Raw genomic sequence first — 12314 nt, 5'->3', positions numbered from 1 at the left:
TTCAACAGTGAATGGAAATGAGTATCGCGAGGGAGTTGACGGATTTTCTTAATGTAACGTTTAAGGTTAAAGATTTCTTAACATGTCGATGCTTCCTTCAGCAGTGGGAAGAATACTGTGAACTCCACTGACTAATACGGAGCACCCGGTAAGTATTCAAATTGCCCCAACTTGAATCCACCATTAAAGTCTTCAACCTTTAACGAGATGAAGTTACACTTGACGTAGTGTTGTCAACTTTGAGGTAGTGATGTCACATTTGACGCCGTTGTGTCACGTGTGACGCAGTTGTGTCACATTTGACGTGGTGAGGACAGTCGAAACATCAATGTGTGTTATCGTCCACCTACGGATGTAAACAATACCTCCCAACGCTTCTCTCTTCCACACTGCCAGTTAACAACGCAATGCATCATCACCAGTTTATGTAAGTCTTCTGTGGGGCTGTTGTAGGAGTTCTATTGGACTTGTTGATCCTTTGTGAGGCTCTCCTGTGTCTTTTGTATTTTTTACGGCAGGTCTCTTGGTATCAGAGTACTCACAATGTCTTCAACTGATTCCAAAATATCTGTTCTTAGTAAAAGAGTACATCCCTTGTATCCCCTCTTGGCGTGGGAGCACACACAAAGCTCTGGTCCTTGCTGTGAGCGTACACAAAACCCTTATTCTTGGTGTGGGAGCACACACAAAACCCTTGTTCTTGATGTAGAAGTACAGCTAGGAAGAACAACTGGAAGCCAAGTTTGCTGGAGCACCTCCTGTGTGAGCTGGAGCCACTTATCCACTTTCCCGACAGTCTTAAAACTTACGATTTCTCGAGTTTGAAACTTATTGAAAAAGTTGAGCCACCACCACACCACCGATCTTCCGGAAAAAAAAAACATAGTCCTAATAAGGTATTTCCTTAAGCCTTGAGAGAGAGAGAGAGAGAGAGAGAGAGAGAGAGAGAGAGAGAGAGAGAGAGAGAGAGAGAGAGAGAGAGAGAGAGAGAGAGAGAGATTTAGAAGTCCATGAAAATAGGATACCGTCCAAAAAAACTGAAAAACATAATTTTTTTTTTCCAGTATTCATGCGAGAGGACAGATGAGCTACATTAAACTACGGACTGCTTTATGAGCCAAACATATGCGCAGCAATTTGCTGTCTTTAATGCCGAGATCTTTCAGTTGATCAGCAGGCTTCGTCAGTCGAAATACAGAGATGACCTAAACACTGGGGACAGCAGAAGCAGTGAGGAAATCGGCACCTCAGCCTTGAAGAAGAAAAATTAAGTTAGAAGTGGTGTGTATGTCTCTGATTGGCATCTTCAATGCGCTTCGTCTGTAAGATAATGCAAAACAACGACTGTGAAAAAAAAAATGGTGAACTTCCAAGCGCTTTCGTGATTTCTCACACAATCAAGGATAATGTAAGAAATCACGAAAGCGATTGGAAGTTCACTATTTTTTCACAGTGGTTATTTTTGCACATTGTGAAATCACCTGTTTACTGTGATCTTATTGCATATAAGGTAATGTCGAGGTAACGAGGAGAGTGGAGCAGCTGCCGAAGAAACTCGGACTTGGAAACGACGGCCTCCAAGACTTTGCTAAGAAAAGAAATTACGTAAAACTTCCTGAGAAGCATCAAGGTGCTTGCTGGAGTAATAAGGTTCTCACAGTCTGCCTTAACTCTCTCACAGTGTCTGCTAAATTTTTCGCTAATGTATATTAATCTTCTCACAATGTACAGTCAATCTTTCACAATGTATATTAACTCTATGTACATTGAAGCTCTTATAATGTATATTAATTCACTGGCACTGTATATTAAGCCACACAATGTACATTAACTTCATAATTTATATTATTCTCACAATGTAAATTAAATCTCTCACAATGTATAGAATTATGCTCTCAAGTGTATATTAACACTCTCTCAATGTATATTAAGGCCTATCATAATGTATATTAAAGCCTTTCAAAATGTAAATCAGTCTTGTTAGTCACAATATGTATTAACCTCCTCACAATGTATATTAATGCTCTCACATTGTGTATTAATACTCCCACAATGTATATACCCTCTCACAACGTATATTAATCATCTCACAATGTATATTATTCTTCTCACAAAGTGTGTTAATACTCTCACGATGTAGATTAACACTCACAATGCATATTATTCTCTTCATTAATGTATATTAATATTCATAATAAACATTAACCCTCTCACAATGCATGTTAACGCTCTCACTGTTTATATTGACATTCTCAATGTATATATACGCACACCCAATATATAACAACCCTCTCAAAATGCCTATTAACGCATTCATAATGCGCATTTACGCTCTCGCAATTTACATTTATGCTTTAATAATTTATATTAACGCCCTCACAATTTATATTAAGACTCACAATGTAGATTAACGCATTTACAATGTATATAAACTCAGAATGCGTCATCAAGTTCAATATAAATGCCATGAAAGTGTATCTCACAGGAGGAGATTCCGGCCGCAGCCTCTGGCCAGTTTTATATAATTAAATCTTATTTTAAAGCGAATTACTGGGAGATTTTCTCCCCGCCAAGCCTCTGAAATTAAATTGGACCGGCGCGTGTCTGGCGGAATTGTAAGCCTGGGGGGTATCAAAAATATCAGGGTGGCTATTTCAGGTGGGTGATGTGCCATCAATGGCTGAGGGTTATTTATTAGGGAAGGATCCGCTAATGAGACCAGTGTGGATGTTGCCGTAACTACGAGACAATATTTGTGTATTGTGTCACCAATGTTTACATGTTGTGCAAGACAGGTATATATATATATATATATATATATATATATATATATATATATATATATATATATATATATATATATATATATATATATATATATATATATATATATATTTATATATTTATATATGTATACATATGTATACTATATATAGTTAGTATGATCATACAGTATGACTACAACACAAAAGATTCACTACAACTGATCGTCAGAAAGTGGTGTTCCCAGTGTGTTTATCTATGCGATTTTAGGATTTTCCTGTTGGGGGACCATGCCATACCTCACTCTCTCACTCACTCTCTCACTCACTCACTCTCTCTCTCTCTCTCTCTCTCTCTCTCTCTCTCTCTCTCTCTTTCTCTATCTATCTATCTATCTATCTATCTATCTATCTATCTATCTATCTATCTCTCTCTCTCTCAACTCTTTCATTATTATCATCGTTAGGTTGTAATTTCCTTCGTTCGTCTCTTTTAATAACATATTTTTTTTTTTTTGAAATGAGAGTTACAGTATATTGTGAAGGTTGTAAAACAAGTAAGATGGTGTGAGGGAGGAACCTGGGTCCTAGCAAGAGCCGGTCCAGGTCACTACCCACTCAGCCACAGTCTGTAAAAGGATTAATTCAGTTAGGTTAGCACCATCTGTTTCACAACACACTTTTATACACTTTTGGTTGCATTTATATTGTATTTTTCTTTTTTTTTAGACAGGTATCGTATTATCATATTCTAATACACCAGCCAAACCCTTATGAGTTGTATTTCTGTGTATAGTAGCAATATAGTTGCTTCTTCTCTGAAGGGTGGTCACTCGCAATCCCTTCGGTCAGAGACCGTGGTCACGATCAGCGGAGGGAGGATCGAGCCTGCAAGGATCCTTGTACTGACTCCTCGTAGACTGAGTTAAAGTGAAGCCAGTAGAAGCTGGTTGATGAGCTGTGTGTTACCAATGTTTGCTTCAACCAAGAATAACATCATCCACACACACGGGTGAGATGCAGCTCTGACCTGGTAACTCGGCCTCACTTGCCGTAGTTGCTTATCATACGCGTTACGCAACGTCAATTTCTATACGTTCCCTATTTACAGGCTTAATAGGAAGTGTTTACTCCCTTACCCTTTAACAAGTTAACTTTATGAATGGGACCTATCCTTAATATGTTAACTTCATGTCAGAAAGCTAAAATTAACATGTTAATTTTATTAATGAACGAACAATTAATAGCGGCTGACAGAATTGTGCTTTCCTGTTATATTTTTTTATCTCCTCGGCTTCCACGCGATAACTTGAGAATGCCTCATCGTATCATCTTCAAACTTTCAGTGCTGAGTTGTCCTTCTTAAAGGACTTTATAAGTTCAGTCTACAGTTTCCCTATTCTATATAACGTAACTTTTTACAAAGGCAATAAAAATACATCCACAACTGACCAGCATAAATTATGAGGGACTTTCCACATGCATTTCAGTTTTTGATTACACCTTTTCCATGGCATTTACAAACAAAATCGAAAACAACATAGGGGAGCCTTATAAAAGAGATTTCTGTCCCAATTTCAATAAAGTCTTATCCTCTGGAGCAATAAGGGTTTAAGTTATCAGTTAAACAATTAAGTAGCATTCTTTACAACCTAAAATCTATACAATACACATTTTTTCACGCAATTCCATTTTAGCCGATTAGGCGAGAAATAAATTTGATCTATATTAAGAAGCAAATTTTTAAAACAGGTAGTCTGATATATATATATACACACCTTTGGGTTTTCTTCTATCTTCTTACTAGTTCTTGTTATTTCCGTTTATCTCCATGGGAAAGTGGAACAGAATTCTTCCTCCGTAAGTCATATGTATCGTAAGAGGCGACTATAATGCCGGGAACAAGGAACTAGTAACCCCTTCTCCTGTATATATTACTAAATCTAAATGGAGAAATTTTCGTTTTTTCCTTTTGGGCCACCCTGCCTCGGTGGGATACGGTCGGTTTGTTATATATTTTTAGCATCGTATACTCTAGCATATTTAATGACATAGAGAACTAACTTCTGTGAGTTTCATGAAGATCAGTCTGTGAATAAATGGTTAATAAAACAGACTCATTGATAAATGAGACACTTGTGTAGACTTTGGGTATCTCTATTCTGAAAACGTTTCACCTCATGGTGGCTTCTTCAGTCCAGTGTAGAAAAAGGTAGAATAAGAGGAAGAGTTTGAGATAATCAGTCAGTCAGCCTTGAGTCGATGTGTTCAGTCCATCAATCTTGACAAAAGTGCAGCATATTGGAGGTGATGGAGCTTATATACTGACGAGAGGTGAGGTGAAGCAGTGGTAGACGGAGTCACCAGTGAATAAAGGAACTAATGGAAGTAAGTCGTGTCTATAGATTAGACAAGTGTTGAAGAAATCTCTGCATCAAGATCCCAAGATGTTGCTGTGTCCGACAGGATGTGAATAAATGGTTTACAAAACCGACAAGTTGATAAATGAGACACTTGTGCAACAGATGGTTATCTTTTTTCTGGAAACGTTTGGCCATGCACTGGCTTCTTCAGTCCAATGTAGAAAAAGGTGGAATAAGACTAGAAGTTTTGAAGTAGTGGAGTAGTGGAAGTAGGTCGTGTCTATAGATTAGGCACGATCTACTTCCACTAGTGCCTTTGTTCACTGGTGACTCCACCTACCACTGCTGGACCTCACCTCACCTCACCTCACCTCACCTCACCTCAGTATAAAAGCTCCATCACCTCCAATATGCTGCACTTTTATCAAGATTGATGGACTGAACACATCGACTCAAGGCTGAGGGACTGATTACCTCAAACTCCTCCTCTTATTTCACCTTTTTCTGCATTGGGCTGAAGAAGCCACTGTGTGACGTGAAATTTCCAGAATAAAGACACGCAAATGTTGCAAAAGTGTCTCATTTATAAAGATCAGTCAATTGGTTCTCGCGTGGAAAGACAGTTATGTGCAGTTCAGGATATTTTGTCGGTATCCCCATAACATTTTCCACCGGTTCTTGTATTATAACAGAGAGATCAGCCAGGTTCCTGTCACTGCCTCTCTCTGGTTCTGGTGTTATAACAGAGAGATCAGCCAGGTTCCTGCCACTGCCTCTCCCTGGTTCTGGTGTTATAACAGAGAGATCAGCCAGGTTCCTGTCACTGCCTCTCCCTGGTTCTGGTGTTATAACAGAGAGATCAGCCAGGTTCCTGTCACTGCCTCTCCCTGGTTCTTGTATTATAACAGAGAGATCAGCCAGGTTCCTGCCACTGCCTCTCCCTGGTTCTGGTGTTATAACAGAGAGATCAGCCAGGTTCCTGTCACTGCCTCTCTCTGGTTCTGGTGTTATAACAGAGAGATCAGACAGGTCCCTGCCACTGCCTCTCCCTGGTTCTGGTGTTATAACAGAGAGATCAGACAGATCCTTGCCACTGCCTCTCCCTGGTTCTGGTGTTATAACAGAGAGATCAGATAGGTCCTTGCCACTGCCTCTCACTGGTTCTGGTGTTATCACAGAGAGATCAGACAGGTCCCTGTCACTGCCTTTCCCTGGTTCTGGTGTTATCACAGAGAGATCAGACAGGTCCCTGCCAATGCCTTTCCCTGGTTCTGGTGTTATCACAGAGAGATCAGACAGGTCCCTGTCACTGTCTCTCTCTGGTTCTGGTGTTATAACAGAGAGATCAGACAGGTCCCTGCAACTGCCTCTCCCTGGTTCTGGTGTTATCACAAAGAGATCAGACAGGTCCCTGCCACTGCCTCTCCCTGGTTCTGGTGTTATAACAGAGAGATCAGACAGGTCCCTGCCACTGCCTCTCCCTGGTTCTGGTGTTATAACAGAGAGATCAGACAGGTCCCTGCTACTGCCTCTCCCTGGTTCTGGTGTTATCACAGAGAGATCAGACAGGTCCCTGTCACTGCCTTTCCCTGGTTCTGGTGTTATAACAGAGAGATCAGCCAGGTTCCTGCCACTGCCTCTCCCTGGTTCTGGTGTTATCACAGAGAGATCAGACAGGTTCCTGCCACTGCCTCTCCCTGGTTCTGGTGTTATAACAGAGAGATCAGACAGGTTCCTGTCACTGCCTCTCCCTGGTTCTGGTGTTATAACAGAGAGATCAGACAGGTTCCTGCCACTGCCTCTCCCTGGTTCTGGTGTTATAACAGAGAGATCAGACAGGTTCCTGTCACTGTCTCTCCCTGGTTCTGGTGTTATAACAGAGAGATCAGCCAGGTTCCTGTCACTGCCTCTCTCTGGTTCTGGTGTTATAACAGAGAGATCAGCCAGGTTCCTGTCACTGCCTCTCCCTGGTTCTGGTGTTATAACAGAGAGATCAGCCAGGTTCCTGTCACTGCCTCTCCCTGGTTCTGCTGTTATAACAGAGAGATCAGCCAGGTTCCTGCCACTGCCTCTCCCTGGTTCTGGTGTTATCACAGAGAGATCAGACAGGTTCCTGCAACTGCCTCTCCCTGGTTCTGGTGTTATAACTGAGAGATCAGACAGGTTCCTGTCACTGCCTCTCCCTGGTTCTGGTGTTATAACAGAGAGATCAGACAGGTTCCTGCCACTGCCTCTCCCTGGTTCTGGTGTTATAACAGAGAGATCAGCCAGGTTCCTGCCACTGCCTCTCCCTGGTTCTGGTGTTATCACAGAGAGATCAGACAGGTCCCTGTCACTGCCTTTCCCTGGTTCTTGTGTTATCACAGAGAGATCAGATAGGTCCCTGCCACTGCCTCTCCCTGGTTCTGGTGCTATCACAGAGAGATCAGACAGGTCCTTGCCACTGCCTCTCCCTGGTTCTGGTGTTATCACAGAGAGATCAGACAGGTCCCTGTCACGGCCTCTCCCTGCTTCTGGTATTATAACAGAAAGATCAGACAGGTCCCTGCTACTGCCTCTCCCTGGTTCTGGTGTTATCACAGAGAGATCAGACAGGTCCCTGCCACTGCCTCTCCCTGGTTCTGGTGTTATCACAGAGAGATCAGACAGGTCCCTGCTACTGCCTCTCTCTGGTTCTGGTGTTATAACAGAGAGATCAGCCAGGTTCCTGCCACTGCCTCTCCCTGGTTCTGGTGTTATAACAGAGAGATCAGCCAGGTTCCTGTCACTGCCTCTCCCTGGTTCTGGTGTTATAACAGAGAGATCAGCCAGGTTCCTGTCACTGCCTCTCCCTGGTTCTTGTATTATAACAGAGAGATCAGCCAGGTTCCTGCCACTGCCTCTCCCTGGTTCTGGTGTTATAACAGAGAGATCAGCCAGGTTCCTGTCACTGCCTCTCTCTGGTTCTGGTGTTATAACAGAGAGATCAGACAGGTCCCTGCCACTGCCTCTCCCTGGTTCTGGTGTTATAACAGAGAGATCAGACAGATCCTTGCCACTGCCTCTCCCTGGTTCTGGTGTTATAACAGAGAGATCAGATAGGTCCTTGCCACTGCCTCTCACTGGTTCTGGTGTTATCACAGAGAGATCAGACAGGTCCCTGTCACTGCCTTTCCCTGGTTCTGGTGTTATCACAGAGAGATCAGACAGGTCCCTGCCAATGCCTTTCCCTGGTTCTGGTGTTATCACAGAGAGATCAGACAGGTCCCTGTCACTGTCTCTCTCTGGTTCTGGTGTTATAACAGAGAGATCAGACAGGTCCCTGCAACTGCCTCTCCCTGGTTCTGGTGTTATCACAAAGAGATCAGACAGGTCCCTGCCACTGCCTCTCCCTGGTTCTGGTGTTATAACAGAGAGATCAGACAGGTCCCTGCCACTGCCTCTCCCTGGTTCTGGTGTTATAACAGAGAGATCAGACAGGTCCCTGCTACTGCCTCTCCCTGGTTCTGGTGTTATCACAGAGAGATCAGACAGGTCCCTGTCACTGCCTTTCCCTGGTTCTGGTGTTATAACAGAGAGATCAGCCAGGTTCCTGCCACTGCCTCTCCCTGGTTCTGGTGTTATCACAGAGAGATCAGACAGGTTCCTGCCACTGCCTCTCCCTGGTTCTGGTGTTATAACAGAGAGATCAGACAGGTTCCTGTCACTGCCTCTCCCTGGTTCTGGTGTTATAACAGAGAGATCAGACAGGTTCCTGCCACTGCCTCTCCCTGGTTCTGGTGTTATAACAGAGAGATCAGACAGGTTCCTGTCACTGTCTCTCCCTGGTTCTGGTGTTATAACAGAGAGATCAGCCAGGTTCCTGTCACTGCCTCTCTCTGGTTCTGGTGTTATAACAGAGAGATCAGCCAGGTTCCTGTCACTGCCTCTCCCTGGTTCTGGTGTTATAACAGAGAGATCAGCCAGGTTCCTGTCACTGCCTCTCCCTGGTTCTGCTGTTATAACAGAGAGATCAGCCAGGTTCCTGCCACTGCCTCTCCCTGGTTCTGGTGTTATCACAGAGAGATCAGACAGGTTCCTGCAACTGCCTCTCCCTGGTTCTGGTGTTATAACTGAGAGATCAGACAGGTTCCTGTCACTGCCTCTCCCTGGTTCTGGTGTTATAACAGAGAGATCAGACAGGTTCCTGCCACTGCCTCTCCCTGGTTCTGGTGTTATAACAGAGAGATCAGCCAGGTTCCTGCCACTGCCTCTCCCTGGTTCTGGTGTTATCACAGAGAGATCAGACAGGTCCCTGTCACTGCCTTTCCCTGGTTCTTGTGTTATCACAGAGAGATCAGATAGGTCCCTGCCACTGCCTCTCCCTGGTTCTGGTGCTATCACAGAGAGATCAGACAGGTCCTTGCCACTGCCTCTCCCTGGTTCTGGTGTTATCACAGAGAGATCAGACAGGTCCCTGTCACGGCCTCTCCCTGCTTCTGGTATTATAACAGAAAGATCAGACAGGTCCCTGCTACTGCCTCTCCCTGGTTCTGGTGTTATCACAGAGAGATCAGACAGGTCCCTGCCACTGCCTCTCCCTGGTTCTGGTGTTATCACAGAGAGATCAGACAGGTCCCTGCTACTGCCTCTCTCTGGTTCTGGTGTTATCCCAGAGAGATCAGAAAGGTCTCTGCCACTGCCTCTCCCTGGTTCTGGTGTTATAACAGAGAGATCAGACAGGTCCCTATCACTGCCTCTCCCTGGTTCTGGTGTTATAACAGAGAGATCAGACAGGTCCCTGTCACTGCCTCTCCCTGGTTCTGGTGTTATCACGGAGAGATCAGACAGGTCCCTGCCACTGCCTTTCCCTGGTTCTGGTGTTATAACAGAGAGATCAAACAGGTCCCTGCCACTGCCTTTCCCTGGTTCTGGTGTTATAACAGAGAGATCAAACAGGTCCCTGTCACTGCCTTTCCCTGGTTCTGGTGTTATAACAGAGAGATCAAACAGGTCCCTGCCACTGCCTTTCCCTGGTTCTGGTGTTATAACAGAGAGATCAGACAGGTCCCTGCCACTCCCACTTTTTGGTAGATGGGAACTGAAGAAAAGTCTACGGCATCTAGCGCCAAGTTTCAAAGAATTGCTCTTTTACTATTTTTAATGTTTAGCTGAGTTGACTTCTAGCTCCTGGGCTACTCGAGGGGTGTTGATATACAGCTCTTGTGTCACTTGAGGGTGTTGATCAACAGTTCCTGGTGTCTCTTGAGAGTGTTGATCAACAATTCCTGGGCCACTTGAGAGTGTTGATTTACAGCTCCTGGGTCTCTTGAGAGAGTTGACTGTAGTATTTTTATCCTTTAAGAACTCTGAGGCGCCGATACTAAGCCTGTTGCCTGGGGTGAGGTTCATAGGACTGGGATTATGTGATATAAGGAATAGCTTTCGGATTATTGAGGTTCATGGATACCAGGGATACCTTTCTAGGATTATTGAAATTCAGGGATACCTCTCTCTCGGATTATTGAGGTTCAGGGATTCCTTTCTAGGATTACTGAGATTCAGGGATAACTCTATCTCGGATTACTGAGGTTTAGGGATACATAACAGAATATATAACAAATTGATTTTTCCAAAATTTATAGAATTAAAAATAACAACATTGTTGCATTCATGGGAATGAATATATATATATATATATATATATATATATATATATATATATATATATATATATATATATATATATATATATATATATATATATATATATATACATACATATATATATATATATATATATATATATATATATATATATATATATATATATATATATATATATATATATATATATATATATATATATATATATATATATATATATATATATATATATATATATATATATATATATATATATATATATATATATATATATATATATATATATATATATATATATATATATATATGCAATAAGATCACAGTAAACAGGTGATTTCAGAATATGCAAAACAACCACTCTGAAAGAATAGAGAAATTCCAAGCGCTTTCGTGACTACTCACATTATCAAGGAACCATAGTTCCTTGATAATGTGAGTAGTCACGAAAGCGCTTGGAATTTCATTATTCTTTCAGAGTGGTTGTTTTGCATACATATATATATATATATATATATATATATATATATATATATATATATATATATATATATATATATATATATATATATATATATATATATAATATGTATGTATTTATGTATATATTTGTGGATCGAGCACTCTGTTATTAAGCTACAGGTTACATATTGATTACCGTATTATTGATGCTTGAGGACAGCTAATGTGTCGTTTTAATGATTTGTGTGTGTTGTTAGGCATTAAGTCAAACTGGCTAACTTGCTATAGAAGCATGGATAAATACAGAAGCATAGATAAGGACGAGCATGAGGGAAGGAATATGGTCTCATGTGTATTATTGCATCAACGTTTATTCATAAACATACCTTGCTTATGTGACAATCACTGTTGGCAGAGGAGTTGCCCACTGTATTGCTGTTACGCATGTGACAACACAGCAGCCAAGCAAAGGAAGAAAGTGGCATTGGCGATCTCCAATATTTGTACAATTAAGCAAGAGGAGTCTTCGGCGTCGGCGTTATTGGTACTATGAGGAAGATGGTACCATCAAGCAGGAGGAGTAGACGCCAGCAGTGACTATATGCAGGTGATGACACCGTCAAGCAGGAGACGCTGGGCAGGTAGCACCCTCACTCATCTTCCACTATAACGGCAGTAATCCTGGTAACTCAGACTCATCTCCGAGGTTCTAGTAGCACATAGTCTTTCATCTCTCATAGCCACCACTGGCACTCTCAACACTTCTGTCCCTCGCCTCTCCCATGTAAGAGGCGCTGTAGGTGCAGTAATGCCTCCTCAGTAGCGAGACACGACTGGCACTACAGATTGTGAGTGGCTGGGTGGGACGTAATCAGTGACCACAACACAGACTACCACGCGAGTCAACAGTATCTCTCACAGTGGCTTCTACATTTACCATATCCGTCCTCTGCTATCATGTTTACTAAGCCCTCCTGCCAGAGACTTTAACACTCCTGTTTTTTTTCAGTCGCACAAGAGTTGCTTGTATGGCACTTGTCGACAGCGGGCACTATGTAAAACCATATTTAACATGACAATTGTTTTAAGGAGAGGAAATTCGTCA

General features: G+C 42.4%; 1 protein-coding gene across 2 annotated transcripts in view; it reads right to left on the bottom strand.

The window, feature by feature from the left end:
- LOC128692110 (single Ig IL-1-related receptor) overlaps nucleotides 1–12228 on the bottom strand; it is a 48561-nt gene extending 36333 nt beyond the window's left edge. Inside the window, exon 1 of one of the 2 annotated variants that reach the window (XM_070085126.1) lies at nucleotides 11596–12228. The gene's annotated coding sequence lies outside the window, so the exon portion shown is untranslated. The remainder of the gene's footprint in view (nucleotides 1–11595) is intronic. The other variant, XM_053781109.2, reaches the window with a different exon arrangement.
- Between the last annotated feature and the right edge of the window lie 86 nt (nucleotides 12229–12314).

This window comes from Cherax quadricarinatus, chromosome 15 (genome assembly GCF_038502225.1).
Source record: "Cherax quadricarinatus isolate ZL_2023a chromosome 15, ASM3850222v1, whole genome shotgun sequence".
NCBI lineage: Eukaryota > Metazoa > Arthropoda > Malacostraca > Decapoda > Parastacidae > Cherax > Cherax quadricarinatus.
The sequence above is the reverse complement of the archived record's forward strand: the minus strand, read 5'-3'. Positions and strand labels throughout refer to the sequence as shown.